Below are 26583 nucleotides of genomic sequence, written 5' to 3'. Positions count from 1 at the left end.
TGGAGCCTCCCTGTCTGTGACCTAGCACTCTGGCTGATCGCCATGAGGTGACGGAGCCTCCCTGTCTGTGTCCAAGCACTCTGGCTGATCGCCATGAGGTGAAGGAGCCTCTCTGTCTGTGTTCTAGCACTCTGGCTGATCGCCATGAGGTGACGGAGCCTCCCTGTCTGTGCCCTAGCAATCTGGCTGATCGCCATGAGGTGAAGGAGCCTCCCTCTCTGTGTCCTAGCACTCTGGCTGATCGCCATGAGGTGATGGAGCCTCCCTGTCTGTGTCCTAGCACTCTGGCTGATCGCCATGAGGTGACGGAGCCTCCCTGTCTGTGTCCTAGCACTCTGGCTGATCGCCATGAGGTGAAGGAGCCTCCCTGTCTGTGTCCTAGCACTCTGGCTGATCGCCATGAGGTGAAGGAGCCTCCCTGTCTGTGTGCTAGAACTCTGGCTGACTGCCATGAGGTGAAGGAGCCTCCCTGTCTGTGTCCTAGCACTCTGGCTGATCGCCATGAGGTGACGGAGCCTCCCTGTCTGTGTCCTAGCACTCTGGCTGATCGCCATGAGGTGACGGAGCCTCCCTGTCTGTGTCCTAGCACTCTGGCTGATCGCCATGAGGTGAAGGAGCCTCCCTGTCTGTGTCCTAGCACTCTGGCTGATCGCCATGAGGTGACGGAGCCTCCCTGTCTGTGTCCTAGCATTCTGGCTTGTCGCCAAGAGGTGACGGAGCCTCCCTGTCTGTGTCCTAGCATTCTGGCTGGTCGCCAAGAGGTGACGGAGCCTCCCTGTCTGTGTCCTAGCACTCTGGCTCGTCGCCATGAGGTGACGGAGCCTCCCTGTCTGTGTCCTAGCACTCTGGCTCATCGCCATGAGGTGAAGGAGCCTCCCTGTCTGTGTCCTAGCACTCTGGCTGATCGCCATGAGGTGAAGGAGCCTCCCTGTCTGTGTCCTAGCACTCTGGCTGATCGCCATGAGGTGACGGAGCCTCCCTGTCTGTGTCCTAGCACTCTGGCTGATCGCCATGAGGTGAAGGAGCCTCCCTGTCTGTGTCCTAGCACTCTGGCTGATCGGCATGAGGTGACGGAGCCTCCCTGTCTGTGTACTAGCACTCTGGCTGATCGCCATGAGGTGACGGAGCCTCCCTCTCCGTATCCTAGCACTCTGGCTATCGCCATGAGGTGACGGAGCCTCCCTCCCCGTGTCCTAGCACTCTGGCTGATCGCAATGAGGTGACAGAGCCTCCCTCCCTGTGTCCTAGCACTCTGGCTGATCGCCACGAGGTGACGGAGCCTCCCTGTCTGTGTCCTAGCACTCTGGCTGATCACCACGAGGTGACGGAGCCTCCCTGTCTGTGTCATAGCACTCTTGCTGATCGCCACGAGGTGATGGAGCCTCCCTGTCTGTGTCCTAGCAATCTGGCTGATCGCCATAAGGAGACGGAGCCTCCCTCTCTGTGCCCTAGCACTCTGACTGATCGCCATGAGGTGACGGAGCCTCCCTCTCTGTGCCCTAGCACTCTGAATGATCGCCATGAGGTGACGGAGCCTCCCTCTCTGTGCCCTAGCAATCTGACTGATTGCCATGAGGTGACGGAGCCTCCCTGTCTGTGCCCTAGCAATCTGGCTGATCGCCATGAGGTGATGGAGCCTCCCTCTCTGTGCCCTAGCACTCTGGCTGATCACCATAAGGAGACGAAGCCTCCCTCTCTGTGCCCTAGCACTCTGGCTGATCGCCATGAGGTGACGGAGCCTCCCTCTCTGTGCCCTAGCACTCTGGCTGATCGCCATGAGGTGACGGAGCCTCCCTCTCTGTGTCCTAGCACTCTGGCTGGTCGCCATGAGGTGATGGAGCCTCCCTGTCTGTGTCCTAGCACTCCGGCTGATCGCCATGAGGTGACGGAGCCTCCCTGTCTGTATCCTAGCACTCTTGCTGATCGCCACGAGGTGACGGAGCCTCCCTGTCTGTGTCCTAGCAATCTGGCTGATCGCCAGGAGGTGACGGAGCCTCCCTCCCTGTGTCCTAGCACTCTGGCTGATCGCCATAAGGAGACGGAGCCTCTCTCTCTGTGCCCTAGCACTCTGACTGATCGCCATGAGGTGACGGAGCCTCCCTGTCTGTGCCCTAGCAATCTGGCTGATCGCCATGAGGTGATGGAGCCTCCCTCTCTGTGCCCTAGCACTCTGGCTGATCGCCATAAGGAGACGTAGCCTCCCTCTCTGTGTCCTAGCACTCTGGCTGATCGCCATGAGGTGACGGAGCCTCCCTCTCTGTGCCCTAGCACTCTGGCTGATCACCATGAGGTGACGGAGCCTCCCTCTCTGTGTCCTAGCATTCTGGCTGGTCGCCATGAGGTGACGTAGCCTCCCTGTCTGTGTCTTAGCCCTCTGGCTGATCACCATGAGGTGACGGAGCCTCCCTGTCTGTGTCCTAGCACTCTGGCTGATCACCATGAGGTGACGGAGCCTCCCTGTCTGTATCCTAGCACTCTTTCTGATCGCCACGAGGTGACGGAGCCTCCCTGTCTGTGTCCTAGCAATCTGGCTGATCGCCATGAGGTGACAGAGCCTCCCTTCCTGTGTCCTAGCACTCTGGCTGATCGCCATAAGGAGACGGAGCCTCCCTCTCTGTGCCCTAGCACTCTGACTGATCGCCATGAGGTGACGGAGCCTCCCTCTCTGTGCCCTAGCACTCTGACTCATCGCCATGAGGTGACGGAGCCTCACTGTCTGTGCCCTAGCAATCTGGCTGATCGCCATGAAGTGATGGAGCCTCCCTCTCTGTGCCCTAGCACTCTAGCTGATCGCAATAAGGAGACGGAGCCTCCCTCTCTGTGTCCTAGCACTCTGGTTGATCGCCATGAGGTGACGGAGCCTCCCTCTCTGTGCCCTAGCACTCTGGCTGATCTCCATGAGGTGACGGAGCCTCCCTCTCTGTGTCCTAGCATTCTGGCTGGTCGCCATGAGGTGACGGAGCCTCCCTGTCTGTGTCCCAGCACTCTGGCTGATCGCCATGAGGTGATGGAGCTTCCCTGTCTGTGTCCTAGCACTCTGGCTGATCGCCATGAGGTGAAGGAGCCTCCCTGTCTGTGTCCTAGCACTCTGGCTGATCGCCATGAGGTGACGGAGCCTCCCTGTCTGTGTCCCAGCACTCTGGCTGATCGCCATGAGGTGAAGGTGCCTACCTGTCCGTGTCCTAGCACTCTGGCTGATCGCCATGAGGTGACGGAGCCTCCCTCTCCGTGTCCTAGCACTCTGGCTGATCGCCAAGAGGTGACGGAGCCTCCCTCTCCGTATCCTAGCACTCTGGCTGATCGCCATAAGGAGAAGGAGCCTCCCTCTCTGTGTCCTAGCACTCTGGCTGATCGCCATGAGTTGATGGAGCCTCCCTCCCTGTGTCCTAGCACTCTGGCTGACCGCCATGAGGTGACGGAGCCTCCCTCCCTGTGTCCTAGCACTCTGGCTGACCGCCATGAGGTGACGGAGCCTCCCTCCCTGTGTCCTAGCACTCTGGCTGATCGCCATGAGGTGACGGAGCCTCCCTCTCTGTGTCCTAGCACTCTGGCTGATCACCACGAGGTGACGGAGCCTCCCTGTCTGTGTCGTAGCACTCTTGCTGATCGCCACGAGGTGATGGAGCCTCCCTGTCTGTGTCCTAGCAATCTGGCTGATCGCCATAAGGAGACGGAGCCTCCCTCTCTGTGCCCTAGCACTCTGACTGATCGCCATGAGGTGACGGAGCCTCCCTCTCTGTGCCCTAGCACTCTGAATGATCGCCATGAGGTGACGGAGCCTCCCTCTCTGTGCCCTAGCAATCTGACTGATTGCCATGAGGTGACGGAGCCTCCCTGTCTGTGCCCTAGCAATCTGGCTGATCGCCATGAGGTGATGGAGCCTCCCTCTCTGTGCCCTAGCACTCTGGCTGATCACCATAAGGAGACGAAGCCTCCCTCTCTGTGCCCTAGCACTCTGGCTGATCGCCATGAGGTGACGGAGCCTCCCTCTCTGTGCCCTAGCATTATGGCTGATCGCCATGAGGTGACGGAGCCTCCCTCTCTGTGTCCTAGCACTCTGGCTGGTCGCCATGAGGTGATGGAGCCTCCCTGTCTGTGTCCTAGCACTCCGGCTGATCGCCATGAGGTGACGGAGCCTCCCTGTCTGTATCCTAGCACTCTTGCTGATCGCCACGAGGTGACGGAGCCTCCCTGTCTGTGTCCTAGCAATCTGGCTGATCGCCAGGAGGTGACGGAGCCTCCCTCCCTGTGTCCTAGCACTCTGGCTGATCGCCATAAGGAGACGGAGCCTCTCTCTCTGTGCCCTAGCACTCTGACTGATCGCCATGAGGTGACGGAGCCTCCCTGTCTGTGCCCTAGCAATCTGGCTGATCGCCATGAGGTGATGGAGCCTCCCTCTCTGTGCCCTAGCACTCTGGCTGATCGCCATAAGGAGACGTAGCCTCCCTCTCTGTGTCCTAGCACTCTGGCTGATCGCCATGAGGTGACGGAGCCTCCCTCTCTGTGCCCTAGCACTCTGGCTGATCACCATGAGGTGACGGAGCCTCCCTCTCTGTGTCCTAGCATTCTGGCTGGTCGCCATGAGGTGACGTAGCCTCCCTGTCTGTGTCTTAGCCCTCTGGCTGATCACCATGAGGTGACGGAGCCTCCCTGTCTGTGTCCTAGCACTCTGGCTGATCACCATGAGGTGACGGAGCCTCCCTGTCTGTATCCTAGCACTCTTTCTGATCGCCACGAGGTGACGGAGCCTCCCTGTCTGTGTCCTAGCAATCTGGCTGATCGCCATGAGGTGACAGAGCCTCCCTTCCTGTGTCCTAGCACTCTGGCTGATCGCCATAAGGAGACGGAGCCTCCCTCTCTGTGACCTAGCACTCTGACTGATCGCCATGAGGTGACGGAGCCTCCCTCTCTGTGCCCTAGCACTCTGACTCATCGCCATGAGGTGACGGAGCCTCACTGTCTGTGCCCTAGCAATCTGGCTGATCGCCATGAAGTGATGGAGCCTCCCTCTCTGTGCCCTAGCACTCTAGCTGATCGCAATAAGGAGACGGAGCCTCCCTCTCTGTGTCCTAGCACTCTGGTTGATCGCCATGAGGTGACGGAGCCTCCCTCTCTGTGCCCTAGCACTCTGGCTGATCTCCATGAGGTGACGGAGCCTCCCTCTCTGTGTCCTAGCATTCTGGCTGGTCGCCATGAGGTGACGGAGCCTCCCTGTCTGTGTCCCAGCACTCTGGCTGATCGCCATGAGGTGATGGAGCTTCCCTGTCTGTGTCCTAGCACTCTGGCTGATCGCCATGAGGTGAAGGAGCCTCCCTGTCTGTGTCCTAGCACTCTGGCTGATCGCCATGAGGTGACGGAGCCTCCCTGTCTGTGTCCCAGCACTCTGGCTGATCGCCATGAGGTGAAGGTGCCTACCTGTCCGTGTCCTAGCACTCTGGCTGATCGCCATGAGGTGACGGAGCCTCCCTCTCCGTGTCCTAGCACTCTGGCTGATCGCCAAGAGGTGACGGAGCCTCCCTCTCCGTATCCTAGCACTCTGGCTGATCGCCATAAGGAGAAGGAGCCTCCCTCTCTGTGTCCTAGCACTCTGGCTGATTGCCATGAGTTGACGGAGCCTCCCTCCCTGTGTCCTAGCACTCTGGCTGACCGCCATGAGGTGACGGAGCCTCCCTCCCTGTGTCCTAGCACTCTGGCTGACCGCCATGAGGTGACGGAGCCTCCCTCCCTGTGTCCTAGCACTCTGGCTGACCGCCATGAGGTGACGGAGCCTCCCTCCCTGTGTCCTAGCACTCTGGCTGATCGCCATGAGGTGACGGAGCCTCCCTCTCTGTGTCCTAGCACTCTGGCTGATCGCCATGAGGTGACGGAGCCTCCCTCTCTGTGCCCTAGCACTCTGGCTGATCGCCATGAGGTGACGGAGCCTCCCTCTCTGTGTCCTAGCACTCTGGCTGGTCGCCATGAGGTGACGGAGCCTCCCTATCTGTGTCCAAGCACTCTGGCTGATCGCCATGAGGTGATGGAGCCTCCCTGTCTGTGTCCTAGCACTCTGGCTGATCGCCATGAGGTGAAGGAGCCTCCTTGTCTGTGTCCTAGCACTCTGGTTGATCGCCATGAGGTGACGGAGCCTCCCTGTCTGTGTCCTAGCACAATGGCTGATCGCCGTGAGGTGAAGGAGCCTCCCTGTCTGTGTCCTAGCACTCTGGCTGATCGCCATGAGGTGAAGGAGCCTCCCTGTCTGTGTCCTAGCACTCTGGCTGATCGCCATGAGGTGATGGAGCCTCCCTGTCTGTGTCCTAGCACTCTGGCTGATCGCCATGAGGTGAAGGAGCCTCCCTGTCTGTGTCCTAGCACTCTGGCTGATCGCCATAAGGAGATGGAGCCTCCCTCTCTGTGCCCTAGCACTCTGACTGATCGCAATGAGGTGACGAAGCCTCCCTCTCTGTGCCCTGGCACTCTGACTGATCGCCATAAGGAGACGGAGCCTCCCTCTCTGTGTCCTAGCACTCTGGCTGATCGCCATGAGGTGACGGAGCCTCCCTCTCTGTGCCCTAGCACTCTGGCTGATCGCCATGAGGTGACGGAGCCTCCCTCTCTGTGTCCTAGCATTCTGGCTGGTCGCCATGAGGTGACGGAGCCTCCCTGTCTGTGTCCTAGCACTCTGGCTGATCGCCATGAGGTGACGGTGCCTCCCTGTCTGCGTCCTAGCACTCTGGCTGATCGCCATGAGGTGACGGAGCCTCCCTGTCTGTGTCCTAGCACTCTGGCTGATCGCCATGAGGTGACGGAGCCTCCCTGTCTGTGTCCTAGCACTCTGGCTGATCGCCATGAGGTGACGGAGCCACCCTGTCTGTGTCCTAGCACTCTGGCTGGTCGCCATGAGGTGAAGGAGCCTCCCTGTCTGTGTCCTAGCACTCTGGCTGATCGCCATGAGGTGATGGAGCCTCCCTGTCTGTGTCCTAGCACTCTGGCTGATCGCCATGAGGTGAAGGAGCCTCCCTGTCTGTGTCCTAGCACTCTGGCTGATTGCCATAAGGAGATGGAGCCTCCCTCTCTGTGCCCTAGCACTCTGACTGATCGCAATGAGGTGACGAAGCCTCCCTCTCTGTGCCCTGGCACTCTGACTGATCGTCATAAGGAGACGGAGCCTCCCTCTCTGTGTCCTAGCACTCTGGCTGATCGCCATGAGGTGACGGAGCCTCCCTCTCTGTGCCCTAGCACTCTGGCTGATCGCCATGAGGTGACGGAGCCTCCCTCTCTGTGTCCTAGCATTCTGGCTGGTCGCCATGAGGTGACGGAGCCTCCCTGTCTGTGTCCTAGCACTCTGGCTGATCGCCATGAGGTGACGGTGCCTCCCTGTCTGCGTCCTAGCACTCTGGCTGATCGCCATGAGGTGACGGAGCCTTACTGTCTGTGTCCTAGCACTTTGGCTGATCGCCATGAGGTGAAAGAGCCTCCCTGTCTGTGTCCTAGCACTCTGGCTGATCGCCATGAGGTGAAGGATCCTCCCTGTCTGTGTCCTAGCACTCTGGCTGATCGCCATGAGGTGACGGAGCCTCCCTGTCTGTGTCCTAGCACTCTGGCTGATCGCCATGAGGTGAAGGAGCCTCCCTGTCTGTGTCCTAGCACTCTGGCTGATCGGCATGAGGTGAAGGAGCCTCCCTGTCTGTGTACTAGCACTCTGGCTGATCGCCATGAGGTGATGGAGCCTCCCTCTCTGTGTCCTAGCACTCTGGCTGATCGCCATGAGGTGACAGAGCCTCCCTCTCCGTATCCTAGCACTCTGGCTGATCGCCATAAGGTGACGGAGCCTCCCTCCCTGTGTCCTAGCCCTCTGGCTGATCACCATGAGGTGACGGAGCCTCCCTGTCTGTGTCCTAGCACTCTGGCTGATCACCATGAGGTGACGGAGCCTCCCTGTCTGTATCCTAGCACTCTTTCTGATCGCCACGAGGTGACGGAGCCTCCCTGTCTGTGTCCTAGCAATCTGGCTGATCACCATGAGGTGACAGAGCCTCCCTTCCTGTGTCCTAGCACTCTGGCTGATCGCCATAAGGAGACTGAGCCTCCCTCTCTGTGCCCTAGCACTCTGACTGATCGCCATGAGGTGACGGAGCCTCCCTCTCTGTGCCCTAGCACTCTGACTCATCGCCATGAGGTGACGGAGCCTCACTGTCTGTGCCCTAGCAATCTGGCTGATCGCCATGAAGTGATGGAGCCTCCCTCTCTGTGCCCTAGCACTCTAGCTGATCGCAATAAGGAGACGGAGCCTCACTCTCTGTGTCCTAGCACTCTGGTTGATCGCCATGAGGTGACAGAGCCTCCCTCTCTGTGCCCTAGCACTCTGGCTGATCTCCATGAGGTGACGGAGCCTCCCTGTCTGTGTCCTAGCACTCTGGCTGATCGCCATGAGGTGATGGAGCCTCCCTGTCTGTGTCCTAGCACTCTGGCTGATCGCCATGAGGTGAAGGAGCCTCCCTGTCTGTGTCCTAGCACTCTGGCTGATCGCCATGAGGTGAAGGAGCCTCCCTGTCTGTGTCCTAGCACTCTGGCTGATCGCCATGAGGTGAAGGAGCCTACCTGTCTGTGTCCTAGCATTCTGGCTGATCGCCATGAGGTGACGGAGCCTCCCTCTCCATGTCCTAGCACTCTGGCTGATCGCCATGAGGTGACGGAGCCTCCCTCTCCGTATCCTAGCACTCTGGCTGATTGCCATGAGGTGACGGAGCCTCCCTCCCTGTGTCCTAGCACTCTGGCTGATCGCCATGAGGTGACGGTGCCTCAATGTCTGTGTCCTAGCACTCTGGCTGATCGCCACGAGGTGACGGAGCCTCCCTGTCTGTGTCCTAGCAATCTGGCTGATCGCCATGAGGTGACGGAGCCTCCCTCCCTGTGTCCTAGCACTCTGGCTGATCGCCATAAGGAGAAGGAGCCTCCCTCTCTGTGTCCTAGCACTCTGGCTGATCGCCATGAGGTGACGGAGCCTCCCTCCCTGTGTCCTAGCACTCTGGCTGACCGCCATGAGGTGACGGAGCCTCCCTCCCTGTGTCCTAGCCCTCTGGCTGACCGCCATGAGGTGACGGAGCCTCCCTCCCTGTGTCCTAGCCCTCTGGCTGACCGCCATGAGGTGACGGAGCCTCCCTCCCTGTGTCCTAGCACTCTGGCTGATCGCCATGAGGTGACGGAGCCTCCCTCTCTGTGCCCTAGCATTCTGGCTGATCGCCATGAGGTGACGGAGCCTCCCTCTCTGTGCCCTAGCACTCTGGCTGATCGCCATGAGGTGACGGAGCCTCCCTCTCTGTGTCCTAGCACTCTGGCTGGTCGCCGTGAGGTGACGGAGCCTCCCTGTCTGTGTCCTAGCACTCTGGCTGATCGCCGTGAGGTGACGGAGCCTCCCTGTCTGTGTCCTAGCACTCTGGCTGATCGCCGTGAGGTGAAGGAGCCTCCCTGTCTGTGTCCTAGCACTCTGGCTGATCGCCGTGAGGTGACGGAGCCTCCCTGTCTGTGTCCTAGCACTCTGGCTGATCGCCATGAGGTGATGGAGCCTCCGTGTCTGTGTCCTAGCACTCTGGCTGGTCGCCATGAGGTGAAGGAGCCTCCCTGTCTGTGTCCTAGCACTCTGGCTGATCGCCATGAGGTGATGGAGCCTCCCTGTCTGTGTCCTAGCACTCTGGCTGATCGCCATGAGGTGAAGGAGCCTCCCTGTCTGTGTCCTAGCACTCTGGCTGATCGCCATGAGGTGAAGGAGCCTCCCTGTCTGTGTCCTAGTACTCTGGCTGATCGCCATGAGGTGACGGAGCCTTCCTGTCTGTGTCCTAGCACTCTGGCTGATCGCCATGAGGTGAAGGAGCCTCCCTGTCTGTGTGCTAGCACTCTGGCTGATCGGCATGAGGTGAAGGAGCCTCCCTCTCTGTATCCTAGCACTCTGGCTGATCGCCATGAGGTGACGGAGCCTCCCTGTCTGTGTCCTAGCAATCTGGCTGATCGCCATGAGGTGACGGAGCCTCCCTTTCTGTGTCCTAGCAATCTGGCTGATCACCATGAGGTGATGGAGCCTCCCTCTCTGTGCCCTAGCACTCTGGCTGATCGCCATAAGGAGACGGAGCCTCCCTCTATGTGTCCTAGCACTCTGGCTGATCGCCATGAGGTGACGGAGCCTCCCTATCTGTGCCCTAGCACTCTGGCTGATCGCCATGAGGTGACGGAGCCTCCCTCTCTGTGTCCTAGCATTCTGGCTGGTCGCCATGAGGTGATGGAGCCTCCCTCTCTGTGTCCTAGCACTCTGGCAGATCGCCATGAGGTGAAGGAGCCTCCCTGTCTGTGTCCTAGCACTCTGGCTGATCGCCATGAGGTGAAGGAGCCTACCTGTCTGTGTCCTAGCACTCTGGCTGATCGCCATGAGGTGACGGAGCCTCCCTCTCCGTGTCCTAGCACTCTGGCTGATCACCATGAGGTGACGGAGCCTCCCTCTCCGTATCCTAGCACTCTGGCTGATCGCCATGAGGTGATGGAGCCTCCCTCCCTGTGTCCTAGCACTCTGGCTGATCGCCATGAGGTGACGGTGCCTCAATGTCTGTGTCCTAGCACTCTGGCTGATCGCCACGAGGTGACGGAGCCTCCCTGTCTGTATCCTAGCACTCTTGCTGATCGCCACGAGGTGACGGAGCCTCCCTGTCTGTGTCCTAGCAATCTGGCTGATCGCCATGAGGTGACGGAGCCTCCCTCCCTGTGTCCTAGCACTCTGGCTGATCGCCATAAGGAGAAGGAGCCTCCCTCTCTGTGTCCTAGCACTCTGGCTGATCGCCATGAGGTGACGGAGCCTCCCTCCCTGTGTCCTAGCACTCTGGCCTACCGCCATGAGGTGACGGAGCCTCCCTCCCTGTGTCCTAGCACTCTGGCTGACCGCCATGAGGTGACGGAGCCTCCCTCCCTGTGTCCTAGCACTCTGGCTGATCGCCATGAGGTGACGGAGCCTCCCTCTCTGTGCCCTAGCACTCTGGCTGATCGCCATGAGGTGACGGAGCCTCCCTCTCTATGCTCTAGCACTCTGGCTGATCGCCATGAGGTGACGGAGCCTCCCTCTCTGTGTCCTAGCACTCTGGCTGGTCGCCATGAGGTGACGAAGCCTCCCTGTCTGTGTCCAAGCACTCTGGCTGATCGCCATGAGGTGATGGAGCCTCCCTGTCTGTGTCCTAGCACTCTGGCTGATCGCCGTGAGGTGAAGGAGCCTCCCTGTCTGTGTCCTAGCACTCTGGCTGATCGCCGTGAGGTGACGGAGCCTCCCTGTCTGTGTCCTAGCACAATGGCTGATCGCCGTGAGGTGAAGGAGCCTCCCTGTCTGTGTCCTAGCACTCTGGCTGATCGCCATGAGGTGACGAAGCCTCCCTGTCTGTGTCCTAGCACTCTGGCTGATCGCCATGAGGTGACGGAGCCTCCCTGTCTGTGTCCTAGCACTCTGGCTGCTCGCCATGAGGTGAAGGAGCCTCCCTGTCTGTGTCCTAGCACTCTGGCTGATCGCCATGAGGAGATGGAGCCTCCCTGTCTGTGTCCTAGCACTCTGGCTGATCGCCATGAGGTGAAGGAGCCTCCCTGTCTGTGTCCTAGCACTCTGGCTGATCGCCATGAGGTGAAGGAGCCTCCCTGTCTGTGTCCTAGCACTCTGGCTGATCGTCATGAGGTGACGGAGCCTCCCTGTCTGTGTCCTAGCACTCTGGCTGATCGCCATGAGGTGAAGGAGCCTCCCTGTCTGTGTGCTAGCACTCTGGCTCATCGGCATGAGGTGAAGGAGCCTCCCTCTCTGTATCCTAGCACTCTGGCTGATCGCCATGAGGTGACGGAGCCTCCCTGTCTGTGTCCTAGCAATCTGGCTGATCGCCATGAGGTGACGGAGCCTCCCTTTCTGTGTCCTAGCAATCTGGCTGATCACCATGAGGTGATGGAGCCTCCCTCTCTGTGCCCTAGCACTCTGGCTGATCGCCATAAGGAGACGGAGCCTCCCTCTCTGTGTCCTAGCACTCTGGCTGATCGCCATGAGGTGACGGAGCCTCCCTCTCTGTGCCCTAGCACTCTGGCTGATCGCCATGAGGTGACGGAGCCTCCCTCTCTGTGTCCTAGCATTCTGGCTGGTCGCCATGAGGTGACGGAGCCTCCCTCTCTGTGTCCTAGCACTCTGGCAGATCGCCATGAGGTGATGGAGCCTCACTCTCCATATCCTAGCACTCTGGCTGATCGCCATGAGGTGACGGAGCCTCCCTCCCTGTGTCATAGCACTCTGGCTGATCGCCAAGAAGTGACGGAGCCTCCCTGTCTGTGTCCTAGCACTCTGGCTGATCGCCACGAGGTGACGGAGCCTCCCTCCCTGTGTCCTAGCACTCTTGCTGATCGCCACGAGGTGACGGAGCCTCCCTGTCTGTGTCCTAGCAATCTGGCTGATCGCCACAAGGTGATGGAGCCTCCCTCCCTGTGTCCTAGCACTCTGGCTGATCGCCATAAGGAGATGGAGCCTTCCTCTCTGTGTCCTAGCACTCTGGCTGATCGCCATGAGGTGACGGAGCCTCCCTCTCTGTGTCCTAGCACTCTGGCTGATCACCACGAGGTGACGGAGCCTCCCTGTCTGTGTCGTAGCACTCTTGCTGATCGCCACGAGGTGATGGAGCCTCCCTGTCTGTGTCCTAGCAATCTGGCTGATCGCCATAAGGAGACGGAGCCTCCCTCTCTGTGCCCTAGCACTCTGACTGATCGCCATGAGGTGACGGAGCCTCCCTCTCTGTGCCCTAGCACTCTGAATGATCGCCATGAGGTGACGGAGCCTCCCTCTCTGTGCCCTAGCAATCTGACTGATTGCCATGAGGTGACGGAGCCTCCCTGTCTGTGCCCTAGCAATCTGGCTGATCGCCATGAGGTGATGGAGCCTCCCTCTCTGTGCCCTAGCACTCTGGCTGATCACCATAAGGAGACGAAGCCTCCCTCTCTGTGCCCTAGCACTCTGGCTGATCGCCATGAGGTGACGGAGCCTCCCTCTCTGTGCCCTAGCATTATGGCTGATCGCCATGAGGTGACGGAGCCTCCCTCTCTGTGTCCTAGCACTCTGGCTGGTCGCCATGAGGTGATGGAGCCTCCCTGTCTGTGTCCTAGCACTCCGGCTGATCGCCATGAGGTGACGGAGCCTCCCTGTCTGTATCCTAGCACTCTTGCTGATCGCCACGAGGTGACGGAGCCTCCCTGTCTGTGTCCTAGCAATCTGGCTGATCGCCAGGAGGTGACGGAGCCTCCCTCCCTGTGTCCTAGCACTCTGGCTGATCGCCATAAGGAGACGGAGCCTCTCTCTCTGTGCCCTAGCACTCTGACTGATCGCCATGAGGTGACGGAGCCTCCCTGTCTGTGCCCTAGCAATCTGGCTGATCGCCATGAGGTGATGGAGCCTCCCTCTCTGTGCCCTAGCACTCTGGCTGATCGCCATAAGGAGACGTAGCCTCCCTCTCTGTGTCCTAGCACTCTGGCTGATCGCCATGAGGTGACGGAGCCTCCCTCTCTGTGCCCTAGCACTCTGGCTGATCACCATGAGGTGACGGAGCCTCCCTCTCTGTGTCCTAGCATTCTGGCTGGTCGCCATGAGGTGACGTAGCCTCCCTGTCTGTGTCTTAGCCCTCTGGCTGATCACCATGAGGTGACGGAGCCTCCCTGTCTGTGTCCTAGCACTCTGGCTGATCACCATGAGGTGACGGAGCCTCCCTGTCTGTGTCCTAGCACTCTTTCTGATCGCCACGAGGTGACGGAGCCTCCCTGTCTGTGTCCTAGCAATCTGGCTGATCGCCATGAGGTGACAGAGCCTCCCTTCCTGTGTCCTAGCACTCTGGCTGATCGCCATAAGGAGACGGAGCCTCCCTCTCTGTGCCCTAGCACTCTGACTGATCGCCATGAGGTGACGGAGCCTCCCTCTCTGTGCCCTAGCACTCTGACTCATCGCCATGAGGTGACGGAGCCTCACTGTCTGTGCCCTAGCAATCTGGCTGATCGCCATGAAGTGATGGAGCCTCCCTCTCTGTGCCCTAGCACTCTAGCTGATCGCAATAAGGAGACGGAGCCTCCCTCTCTGTGTCCTAGCACTCTGGTTGATCGCCATGAGGTGACGGAGCCTCCCTCTCTGTGCCCTAGCACTCTGGCTGATCTCCATGAGGTGACGGAGCCTCCCTCTCTGTGTCCTAGCATTCTGGCTGGTCGCCATGAGGTGACGGAGCCTCCCTGTGTGTCCCAGCACTCTGGCTGATCGCCATGAGGTGATGGAGCTTCCCTGTCTGTGTCCTAGCACTCTGGCTGATCGCCATGAGGTGAAGGAGCCTCCCTGTCTGTGTCCTAGCACTCTGGCTGATCGCCATGAGGTGACGGAGCCTCCCTGTCTGTGTCCCAGCACTCTGGCTGATCGCCATGAGGTGAAGGTGCCTACCTGTCCGTGTCCTAGCACTCTGGCTGATCGCCATGAGGTGACGGAGCCTCCCTCTCCGTGTCCTAGCACTCTGGCTGATCGCCAAGAGGTGACGGAGCCTCCCTCTCCGTATCCTAGCACTCTGGCTGATCGCCATAAGGAGAAGGAGCCTCCCTCTCTGTGTCCTAGCACTCTGGCTGATCGCCATGAGTTGACGGAGCCTCCCTCCCTGTGTCCTAGCACTCTGGCTGACCGCCATGAGGTGACGGAGCCTCCCTCCCTGTGTCCTAGCACTCTGGCTGACCGCCATGAGGTGACGGAGCCTCCCTCCCTGTGTCCTAGCACTCTGGCTGACCGCCATGAGGTGACAGAGCCTCCCTCCCTGTGTCCTAGCACTCTGGCTGATCGCCATGAGGTGACGGAGCCTCCCTCTCTGTGTCCTAGCACTCTGGCTGATCGCCATGAGGTGACGGAGCCTCCCTCTCTGTGCCCTAGCACTCTGGCTGATCGCCATGAGGTGACGGAGCCTCCCTCTCTGTGTCCTAGCACTCTGGCTGGTCGCCATGAGGTGACAGAGCCTCCCTATCTGTGTCCAAGCACTCTGGCTGATCGCCATGAGGTGATGGAGCCTCCCTGTCTGTGTCCTAGCACTCTGGCTGATCGCCATGAGGTGAAGGAGCCTCCCTGTCTGTGTCCTAGCACTCTGGTTGATCGCCATGAGGTGACGGAGCCTCCCTGTCTGTGTCCTAGCACAATGGCTGATCGCCGTGAGGTGAAGGAGCCTCCCTGTCTGTGTCCTAGCACTCTGGCTGATCGCCATGAGGTGAAGGAGCCTCCCTGTCTGTGTCCTAGCACTCTGGCTGATCGCCATGAGGTGATGGAGCCTCCCTGTCTGTGTCCTAGCACTCTGGCTGATCGCCATGAGGTGAAGGAGCCTCCCTGTCTGTGTCCTAGCACTCTGGCTGATCGCCATAAGGAGATGGAGCCTCCCTCTCTGTGCCCTAGCACTCTGACTGATCGCAATGAGGTGACGAAGCCTCCCTCTCTGTGCCCTGGCACTCTGACTGATCGCCATAAGGAGACGGAGCCTCCCTCTCTGTGTCCTAGCACTCTGGCTGATCGCCATGAGGTGACGGAGCCTCCCTCTCTGTGCCCTAGCACTCTGGCTGATCGCCATGAGGTGACGGAGCCTCCCTCTCTGTGTCCTAGCATTCTGGCTGGTCGCCATGAGGTGACGGAGCCTCCCTGTCTGTGTCCTAGCACTCTGGCTGATCGCCATGAGGTGACGGTGCCTCCCTGTCTGTGTCCTAGCACTCTGGCTGATCGCCATGAGGTGACGGAGCCTCCCTGTCTGTGTCCTAGCACTCTGGCTGATCGCCATGAGGTGACGGAGCCTCCCTGTCTGTGTCCTAGCACTCTGGCTGATCGCCATGAGGTGACGGAGCCACCCTGTCTGTGTCCTAGCACTCTGGCTGGTCGCCATGAGGTGAAGGAGCCTCCCTGTCTGTGTCCTAGCACTCTGGCTGATCGCCATGAGGTGATGGAGCCTCCCTGTCTGTGTCCTAGCACTCTGGCTGATCGCCATGAGGTGAAGGAGCCTCCCTGTCTGTGTCCTAGCACTCTGGCTGATTGCCATAAGGAGATGGAGCCTCCCTCTCTGTGCCCTAGCACTCTGACTGATCGCAATGAGGTGACGAAGCCTCCCTCTCTGTGCCCTGGCACTCTGACTGATCGTCATAAGGAGACGGAGCCTCCCTCTCTGTGTCCTAGCACTCTGGCTGATCGCCATGAGGTGACGGAGCCTCCCTCTCTGTGCCCTAGCACTCTGGCTGATCGCCATGAGGTGACGGAGCCTCCCTCTCTGTGTCCTAGCATTCTGGCTGGTCGCCATGAGGTGACGGAGCCTCCCTGTCTGTGTCCTAGCACTCTGGCTGATCGCCATGAGGTGACGGTGCCTCCCTGTCTGCGTCCTAGCACTCTGGCTGATCGCCATGAGGTGACGGAGCCTTACTGTCTGTGTCCTAGCACTTTGGCTGATCGCCATGAGGTGAAAGAGCCTCCCTGTCTGTGTCCTAGCACTCTGGCTGATCGCCATGAGGTGAAGGATCCTCCCTGTCTGTGTCCTAGCACTCTGGCTGATCGCCATGAGGTGACGGAGCCTCCCTGTCTGTGTCCTAGCACTCTGGCAGATCGCCATGAGGTGAAGGAGCCTCCCTGTCTGTGTCCTAGCACTCTGGCTGATCGGCATGAGGTGAAGGAGCCTCCCTGTCTGTGTACTAGCACTCTGGCTGATCGCCATGAGGTGATGGAGCCTCCCTCTCTGTGTCCTAGCACTCTGGCTGATCGCCATGAGGTGACAGAGCCTCCCTCTCCGTATCCTAGCACTCTGGCTGATCGCCATAAGGTGACGGAGCCTCCCTCCCTGTGTCCTAGCCCTCTGGCTGATCACCATGAGGTGACGGAGCCTCCCTGTCTGTGTCCTAGCACTCTGGCTGATCACCATGAGGTGACGGAGCCTCCCTGTCTGTATCCTAGCACTCTTTCTGATCGCCACGAGGTGACGGAGCCTCCCTGTCTGTGTCCTAGCAATCTGGCTGATCACCATGAGGTGACAGAGCCTCCCTTCCTGTGTCCTAGCACTCTGGCTGATCGCCATAAGGAGACGGAGCCTCCCTCTCTGTGCCCTAGCACTCTGACTGATCGCCATGAGGTGACGGAGCCTCCCTCTCTGTGCCCTAGCACTCTGACTCATCGCCATGAGGTGACGGAGCCTCACTGTCTGTGCCCTAGCAATCTGGCTGATCGCCATGAAGTGATGGAGCCTCCCTCTCTGTGCCCTAGCACTCTAGCTGATCGCAATAAGGAGACGGAGCCTCACTCTCTGTGTCCTAGCACTCTGGTTGATCGCCATGAGGTGACGGAGCCTCCCTCTCTGTGCCCTAGCACTCTGGCTGATCTCCATGAGGTGACGGAGCCTCCCTGTCTGTGTCCTAGCACTCTGGCTGATCGCCATGAGGTGATGGAGCCTCCCTGTCTGTGTCCTAGCACTCTGGCTGATCGCCATGAGGTGAAGGAGCCTCCCTGTCTGTGTCCTAGCACTCTGGCTGATCGCCATGAGGTGAAGGAGCCTCCCTGTCTGTGTCCTAGCACTCTGGCTGATCGCCATGAGGTGAAGGAGCCTACCTGTCTGTGTCCTAGCATTCTGGCTGATCGCCATGAGGTGACGGAGCCTCCCTCTCCATGTCCTAGCACTCTGGCTGATCGCCATGAGGTGACGGAGCCTCCCTCTCCGTGTCCTAGCACTCTGGCTGATTGCCATGAGGTGACGGAGCCTCCCTCCCTGTGTCCTAGCACTCTGGCTGATCGCCATGAGGTGACGGTGCCTCAATGTCTGTGTCCTAGCACTCTGGCTGATCGCCACGAGGTGACGGAGCCTCCCTGTCTGTGTCCTAGCAATCTGGCTGATCGCCATGAGGTGACGGAGCCTCCCTCCCTGTGTCCTAGCACTCTGGCTGATCGCCATAAGGAGAAGGAGCCTCCCTCTCTGTGTCCTAGCACTCTGGCTGATCGCCATGAGGTGACGGAGCCTCCCTCCCTGTGTCCTAGCCCTCTGGCTGACCGCCATGAGGTGACGGAGCCTCCCTCCCTGTGTCCTAGCCCTCTGGCTGACCGCCATGAGGTGACGGAGCCTCCCTCCCTGTGTCCTAGCCCTCTGGCTGACCGCCATGAGGTGACGGAGCCTCCCTCCCTGTGTCCTAGCACTCTGGCTGATCGCCATGAGGTGACGGAGCCTCCCTCTCTGTGCCCTAGCATTCTGGCTGATCGCCATGAGGTGATGGAGCCTCCCTCTCTGTGCCCTAACACTCTGGCTGATCGCCATGAGGTGACGGAGCCTCCCTCTCTGTGTCCTAGCACTCTGGCTGGTCGCCGTGAGGTGACGGAGCCTCCCTGTCTGTGTCCTAGCACTCTGGCTGATCGCCGTGAGGTGACGGAGCCTCCCTGTCTGTGTCCTAGCACTCTGGCTGATCGCCGTGAGGTGAAGGAGCCTCCCTGTCTGTGTCCTAGCACTCTGGCTGATCGCCGTGAGGTGACGGAGCCTCCCTGTCTGTGTCCTAGCACTCTGGCTGATCGCCATGAGGTGATGGAGCCTCCGTGTCTGTGTCCTAGCACTCTGGCTGGTCGCCATGAGGTGAAGGAGCCTCCCTGTCTGTGTCCTAGCACTCTGGCTGATCGCCATGAGGTGATGGAGCCTCCCTGTCTGTGTCCTAGCACTCTGGCTGATCGCCATGAGGTGAAGGAGCCTCCCTGTCTGTGTCCTAGCACTCTGGCTGATCGCCATGAGGTGAAGGAGCCTCCCTGTCTGTGTCCTAGTACTCTGGCTGATCGCCATGAGGTGACGGAGCCTTCCTGTCTGTGTCCTAGCACTCTGGCTGATCGCCATGAGGTGAAGGAGCCTCCCTGTCTGTGTGCTAGCACTCTGGCTGATCGGCATGAGGTGAAGGAGCCTCCCTCTCTGTATCCTAGCACTCTGGCTGATCGCCATGAGGTGACGGAGCCTCCCTGTCTGTGTCCTAGCAATCTGGCTGATCGCCATGAGGTGACGGAGCCTCCCTTTCTGTGTCCTAGCAATCTGGCTGATCACCATGAGGTGATGGAGCCTCCCTCTCTGTGCCCTAGCACTCTGGCTGATCGCCATAAGGAGACGGAGCCTCCCTCTATGTGTCCTAGCACTCTGGCTGATCGCCATGAGGTGACGGAGCCTCCCTATCTGTGCCCTAGCACTCTGGCTGATCGCCATGAGGTGACGGAGCCTCCCTCTCTGTGTCCTAGCATTCTGGCTGGTCGCCATGAGGTGATGGAGCCTCCCTCTCTGTGTCCTAGCACTCTGGCAGATCGCCATGAGGTGAAGGAGCCTCCCTGTCTGTGTCCTAGCACTCTGGCTGATCGCCATGAGGTGAAGGAGCCTACCTGTCTGTGTCCTAGCACTCTGGCTGATCGCCATGAGGTGACGGAGCCTCCCTCTCCGTGTCCTAGCACTCTGGCTGATCACCATGAGGTGACGGAGCCTCCCTCTCCGTATCCTAGCACTCTGGCTGATCGCCATGAGGTGATGGAGCCTCCCTCCCTGTGTCCTAGCACTCTGGCTGATCGCCATGAGGTGACGGTGCCTCAATGTCTGTGTCCTAGCACTCTGGCTGATCGCCACGAGGTGACGGAGCCTCCCTGTCTGTATCCTAGCACTCTTGCTGATCGCCACGAGGTGACGGAGCCTCCCTGTCTGTGTCCTAGCAATCTGGCTGATCGCCATGAGGTGACGGAGCCTCCCTCCCTGTGTCCTAGCACTCTGGCTGATCGCCATAAGGAGAAGGAGCCTCCCTCTCTGTGTCCTAGCACTCTGGCTGATCGCCATGAGGTGACGGAGCCTCCCTCCCTGTGTCCTAGCACTCTGGCCTACCGCCATGAGGTGACGGAGCTTCCCTCCCTGTGTCCTAGCACTCTGGCTGACCGCCATGAGGTGACGGAGCCTCCCTCCCTGTGTCCTAGCACTCTGGCTGATCGCCATGAGGTGACGGAGCCTCCCTCTCTGTGCCCTAGCACTCTGGCTGATCGCCATGAGGTGACGGAGCCTCCCTCTCTATGCTCTAGCACTCTGGCTGATCGCCATGAGGTGACGGAGCCTCCCTCTCTGTGTCCTAGCACTCTGGCTGGTCGCCATGAGGTGACGAAGCCTCCCTGTCTGTGTCCAAGCACTCTGGCTGATCGCCATGAGGTGATGGAGCCTCCCTGTCTGTGTCCTAGCACTCTGGCTGATCGCCGTGAGGTGAAGGAGCCTCCCTGTCTGTGTCCTAGCACTCTGGCTGATCGCCGTGAGGTGACGGAGCCTCCCTGTCTGTGTCCTAGCACAATGGCTGATCGCCGTGAGGTGAAGGAGCCTCCCTGTCTGTGTCCTAGCACTCTGGCTGATCGCCATGAGGTGACGAAGCCTCCCTGTCTGTGTCCTAGCACTCTGGCTGATCGCCATGAGGTGACGGAGCCTCCCTGTCTGTGTCCTAGCACTCTGGCTGCTCGCCATGAGGTGAAGGAGCCTCCCTGTCTGTGTCCTAGCACTCTGGCTGATCGCCATGAGGAGATGGAGCCTCCCTGTCTGTGTCCTAGCACTCTGGCTGATCGCCATGAGGTGAAGGAGCCTCCCTGTCTGTGTCCTAGCACTCTGGCTGATCGCCATGAGGTGATGGAGCCTCCCTGTCTGTGTCCTAGCACTCTGGCTGATCGTCATGAGGTGACGGAGCCTCCCTGTCTGTGTCCTAGCACTCTGGCTGATCGCCATGAGGTGAAGGAGCCTCCCTGTCTGTGTGCTAGCACTCTGGCTCATCGGCATGAGGTGAAGGAGCCTCCCTCTCTGTATCCTAGCACTCTGGCTGATCGCCATGAGGTGACGGAGCCTCCCTGTCTGTGTCCTAGCAATCTGGCTGATCGCCATGAGGTGACGGAGCCTCCCTTTCTGTGTCCTAGCAATCTGGCTGATCACCATGAGGTGATGGAGCCTCCCTCTCTGTGCCCTAGCACTCTGGCTGATCGCCATAAGGAGACGGAGCCTCCCTCTCTGTGTCCTAGCACTCTGGCTGATCGCCATGAGGTGACGGAGCCTCCCTCTCTGTGCCCTAGCACTCTGGCTGATCGCCATGAGGTGACGGAGCCTCCCTCTCTGTGTCCTAGCATTCTGGCTGGTCGCCATGAGGTGACGGAGCCTCCCTCTCTGTGTCCTAGCACTCTGGCAGATCGCCATGAGGTGATGGAGCCTCACTCTCCATATCCTAGCACTCTGGCTGATCGCCATGAGGTGACGGAGCCTCCCTCCCTGTGTCATAGCACTCTGGCTGATCGCCAAGAAGTGACGGAGCCTCCCTGTCTGTGTCCTAGCACTCTGGCTGATCGCCACGAGGTGACGGAGCCTCCCTCCCTGTGTCCTAGCACTCTTGCTGATCGCCACGAGGTGACGGAGCCTCCCTGTCTGTGTCCTAGCAATCTGGCTGATCGCCACAAGGTGATGGAGCCTCCCTCCCTGTGTCCTAGCACTCTGGCTGATCGCCATAAGGAGATGGAGCCTTCCTCTCTGTGTCCTAGCACTCTGGCTGATCGCCATGAGGTGACGGAGCCTCCCTGTCTGCGTCCTAGCACTCTGGCTGATCGCCATGAGGTGACGGAGCCTTACTGTCTGTGTCCTAGCACTTTGGCTGATCGCCATGAGGTGAAGGAGCCTCCCTGTCTGTGTCCTAGCACTCTGGCTGATCGCCATGAGGTGACGGAGCCTCCCTGTCTGTGTCCTGGCACTCTGACTGATCGCCATAAGGAGACGGAGCCTCCCTCTCTGTGTCCTAGCACTCTGGCTGATCGCCATGAGGTGACGGAGCCTCCCTCTCTGTGCCCTAGCACTCTGGCTGATCGCCATGAGGTGAAGGAGCCTCCCTGTCTGTGTCCTAGCACTCTGGCTGATCGCCATGAGGTGACGGTGCCTCCCTGTCTGCGTCCTAGCACTCTGGCTGATCGCCATGAGGTGACGGAGCCTTACTGTCTGTGTCCTAGCACTCTGGCTGATCGCCATGAGGTGAAGGAGCCTCCCTGTCTGTGTCCTAGCACTCTGGCTGATCGCCATGAGGTGACGGAGCCTCCCTGTCTGTGTCCTAGCACTCTGGCTGATCGCCATGAGGTGACGGAGCCTCTCTCTCCGTATCCTAGCACTCTGGCTGATCGCCATAAGGTGACGGAGCCTCCCTCCCTGTGTCCTAGCCCTCTGGCTGATCACCATGAGGTGACGGAGCCTCCCTGTCTGTGTCCTAGCATTCTGGCTGATCACCATGAGGTGACGGAGCCTCCCTGTCTGTATCCTAGCACTCTTTCTGATCGCCACGAGGTGACGGAGCCTCCCTGTCTGTGTCCTAGCAATCTGGCTGATCGCCATGAGGTGACAGAGCCTCCCTTCCTGTGTCCTAGCACTCTGGCTGATCGCCATAAGGAGACGGAGCCTCCCTCTCTGTGCCCTAGCACTCTGACTGATCGCCATGAGGTGACGGAGCCTCCCTCTCTGTGCCCTAGCACTCTGACTCATCGCCATGAGGTGACGGAGCCTCACTGTCTGTGCCCTAGCAATCTGGCTGATCGCCATGAAGTGATGGAGCCTCCCTCTCTGTGCCCTAGCACTCTAGCTGATCGCAATAAGGAGACGGAGCCTCCCTCTCTGTGTCCTAGCACTCTTGTTGATCTCCATGAGGTGACGGAGCCTCCCTCTCTGTGTCCTAGCATTCTGGCTGGTCGCCATGAGGTGACGGAGCCTCCATGTCTGTGTCCTAGCACTCTGGCTGATCGCCATGAGGTGATGGAGCATCCCTGTCTGTGTCCTAGCACTCTGGCTGATCGCCATGAGGTGAAGGAGCCTCCCTGTCTGTGTCCTAGCACTCTGGCTGATCGCCATGAGGTGACGGAGCCTCCCTGTCTGTGTCCTAGCACTCTGGCTGATCGCCATGAGGTGAAGGAGCCTACCTGTCTGTGTCCTAGCACTCTGGCTGATCGCCATGAGGTGACGGAGCCTCCCTCTCTGTGTCCTAGCACTCTGGCTGATCGCCATGAGGTGACGGAGCCTCCCTCTCCGTATCCTAGCACTCTGGCTGATCGCCATGAGGTGACGGAGCCTCGCTCCCTGTGTCCTAGCACTCTGGCTGATCGCCTTGAGGTGACGGTGCCTCAATGTCTGTGTCCTAGCACTCTGGCTGATCGCCACGAGGTGACGGAGCCTCCCTGTCTGTATCCTACCACTCTTGCTGATCGCCACGAGGTGACGGAGCCTCCCTGTCTGTGTCCTAGCAATCTGGCTGATCGCCATGAGGTGACGGAGCCTCCCTCCCTGTGTCCTAGCACTCTGGCTGATCGCCATAAGGAGAAGGAGCCTCCCTCTCTGTGTCCTAGCACTCTGGCTGATCGCCATGAGGTGACGGAGCCTCCCTCCCTGTGTCCTAGCACTCTGGCTGACCGCCATGAGGTGACGGAGCCTCCCTCCCTGTATCCTAGCACTCTGGCTGACCGCCATGAGGTGACGGAGCCTCCCTCTCTGTGCCCTAGCACTCTGGCTGATCGCCATGAGGTGACGGAGCCTCCCTCTCTGTGCCCTAGCACTCTGGCTGATCGCCATGAGGTGACGGAGCCTCCCTCTCTGTGTCCTAGCACTCTGGCTGGTCGCCATGAGGTGACGGAGCCTCCCTGTCTGTGTCCAAGCACTCTGGCTGATCGCCATGAGGTGATGGAGCCTCCCTGTCTGTGTCCTAGCACTCTGGCTGATCGCCATGAGGTGAAGGAGCCTCCCTGTCTGTGTCCTAGCACTCTGGCTGATCGCCATGAGGTGACGGAGCCTCCCTGTCTGTGTCCTAGCACAATGGCTGATCGCCGTGAGGTGAAGGAGCCTCCCTGTCTGTGTCCTAGCACTCTGGCTGATCGCCACGAGGTGACAGAGCCTCCCTGTCTGTGTCCTAGCACTCTGGCTGATCGCCATGAGGTGATGGAGCCTCCCTGTCTGTGTCCTAGCACTCTGGCTGGTCGCCATGAGGTGAAGGAGCCTCCCTGTCTGTGTCCTAGCACTCTGGCTGATCGCCATGAGGTGATGGAGCCTCCCTGTCTGTGTCCTAGCACTCTGGCTGATCGCCATGAGGTGAAGGAGCCTCCCTGTCTGTGTCCTAGCACTCTGGCTGATCGCCATGAGGTGAAGGAGCCTCCCTGTCTGTGTCCTAGCACTCTGGCTGATCGCCATGAGGTGACGGAGCCTCCCTGTCTGTGTCCTAGCACTCTGGCTGATCGCCATGAGGTGGAGGAGCCTCCCTGTCTGTGTGCTAGCACTCTGGCTGATCGGCATGAGGTGAAGGAGCCTCCCTCTCTGTATCCTAGCACTCTGGCTGATCGCCATGAGGTGATGGAGCCTCCCTGTCTGTGTCCTAGCAATCTGGCTGATCGCCATGAGGTGACGGAGCCTCCCTTTCTGTGTCCTAGCAATCTGGCTGATCACCATGAGGTGATGGAGCCTCCCTCTCTGTGACCTAGCACTCTGGCTGATCGCCATAAGGAGACGGAGCCTCCCTCTCTGTGTCCTAGCACTCTGGCTGATCGCCATGAGGTGACGGAGCCTCCCTCTCTGTGACCTAGCACTCTGGCTGATCGCCATGAGGTGACGGAGCCTCCCTCTCTGTGTCCTAGCATTCTGGCTGGTCGCCATGAGGTGACGGAGCCTCCCTGTCTGTGTCCTAGCACTCTGGCTGATCGCCATGAGGTGACGGAGCCTCCCTGTCTGTGTCCTAGCACTCTAGCTGATCGCCATGAGGTGACGGAGCCTCCCTGTCTGTGTCCTAGCACTCTAGCTGATCGCCATGAGGTGACGGAGCCTCCCTGTCTGTGTCCTAGCACTCTGGCTGATCGCCATGAGGTGAAGGAGCCTCCCTCCCTGTGTCCTAGCACTCTGGCTGACTGCCATGAGGTGACGGAGCCTCCCTCCCTGTGTCCCAGCACTCTGGCTGATCGCCATGAGGTGACGGAGCCTCCCTGTCTGTGTCCTAGCACTCTGGCTGATCGCCATGAGGTGAAGGAGCCTCCCTGTCTGTGTCCTAGCACTCTGGCTGATCGCCATGAGGTGAAGGAGCCTCCATGTCTGTGTCCTAGCACTCTGGTTGATCGCCATGAGGTGACGGAGCCTCCCTGTCTGTGTCCTAGCACTCTGGCTGATCGCCATGAGGTGAAGGAGCCTCCCTGTCTGTGTCCTAGCACTCTGGCTGATCGCGATGAGGTGAAGGAGCCTCCCTGTCTGTGTCCTAGCACTCTGGCTGATCGCCATGAGGTGACGGAGCCTCCCTCTCTGTGTCTTAGCTCTCTGGCTGATCGCCATGAGGTGACGGAGCCTCCCTCTCCGTATCCTAGCACTGTGGCTGATCGCCATGAGGTGACGGAGCCTCCCTCACTGTGTCCTAGCACTCTGGCTGATCGCCATGAGGTGACGGAGCCTCACTGTCTGTGTCCTAGCACTCTGGCTGATCGCCACGAGGTGATGGAGCCTTCCTGTCTGTATCCTAGCACTCTTGCTGATCGCCACGAGGTGACGGAGCCTCCCTGTCTGTGTCCTAGCAATCTGGCTGATCGCCATGAGGTGACGGAGCCTCCCTCCCTGTGTCCTAGCACTCTGGCTGATCGCCATAAGGAGACGGAGCCTCCCTCTCTGTGTCCTAGCACTCTGGCTGATCGCCATGAGGTGACGGAGCCTCCCTCCCTGTGTCCTAGCACTCTGGCTGATCGCCATGAGGTGAAGGAGCCTCCCTCCCTGTGTCCTAGCACTCTGGCTGATCGCCATGAGGTGAAGGAGCCTCCCTGTCTGTGTCCTAGCACTCTGGCTGATCGCCATGAGGTGACGGAGCCTCCCTGTCTGTGTCCTAGCACAATGGCTGATCGCCGTGAGGTGAAGGAGCCTCCCTGTCTGTGTCCTAGCACTCTGGCTGATCGCCATGAGGTGACGGAGCCTCCCTGTCTGTGTCCTAGCACTCTGGCTGATCGCCATGAGGTGACGGAGCCTCCCTGTCTGTGTCCTAGCACTCTGGCTGGTCACCATGAGGTGAAGGAGCCTCCCTGTCTGTGTCCTAGCACTCTGGCTGATCGCCATGAGGTGACGGAGCCTCCCTGTCTGTGTCCTAGCACTCTGGCTGATCGCCATGAGGTGAAGGAGCCTCCATGTCTGTATCCTAGCACTCTTGCTGATCGCCACGAGGTGACGGAGCCTCCCTGTCTGTGTCCTAGCAATCTGGCTGATCGCCATGAGGTGACTGAGCCTCCCTCCCTGTGTCCTAGCACTCTGGCTGATCGCCATAAGGAGACGGAGCCTCCCTGTCTGTGTCCTAGCACTCTGGCTGATCGCCATGAGGTGAAGGAGCCTCCCTGTCTGTGTGCTAGCACTCTGGCTGATCGGCTTGAGGTGAAGGAGCCTCCCTCTCTGTATCCTAGCACTCTGGCTGATCGCCATGAGGTGACGGAGCCTCCCTGTCTGTGTCCTAGCAATCTGGCTGATCGCCATGAGGTGACGGAGCCTCCCTTTCTGTGTCCTAGCAATCTGGCTGATCACCATGAGGTGATGGAGCCTCCCTCTC

This window comes from Taudactylus pleione, unplaced genomic scaffold, assembly GCF_031769625.1.
Source record: "Taudactylus pleione unplaced genomic scaffold, aTauple2 ptg000525l, whole genome shotgun sequence".
In the NCBI taxonomy this organism is placed as follows: Eukaryota; Metazoa; Chordata; class Amphibia; order Anura; family Myobatrachidae; genus Taudactylus; species Taudactylus pleione.
This window is presented reverse-complemented; position numbering follows the sequence as displayed.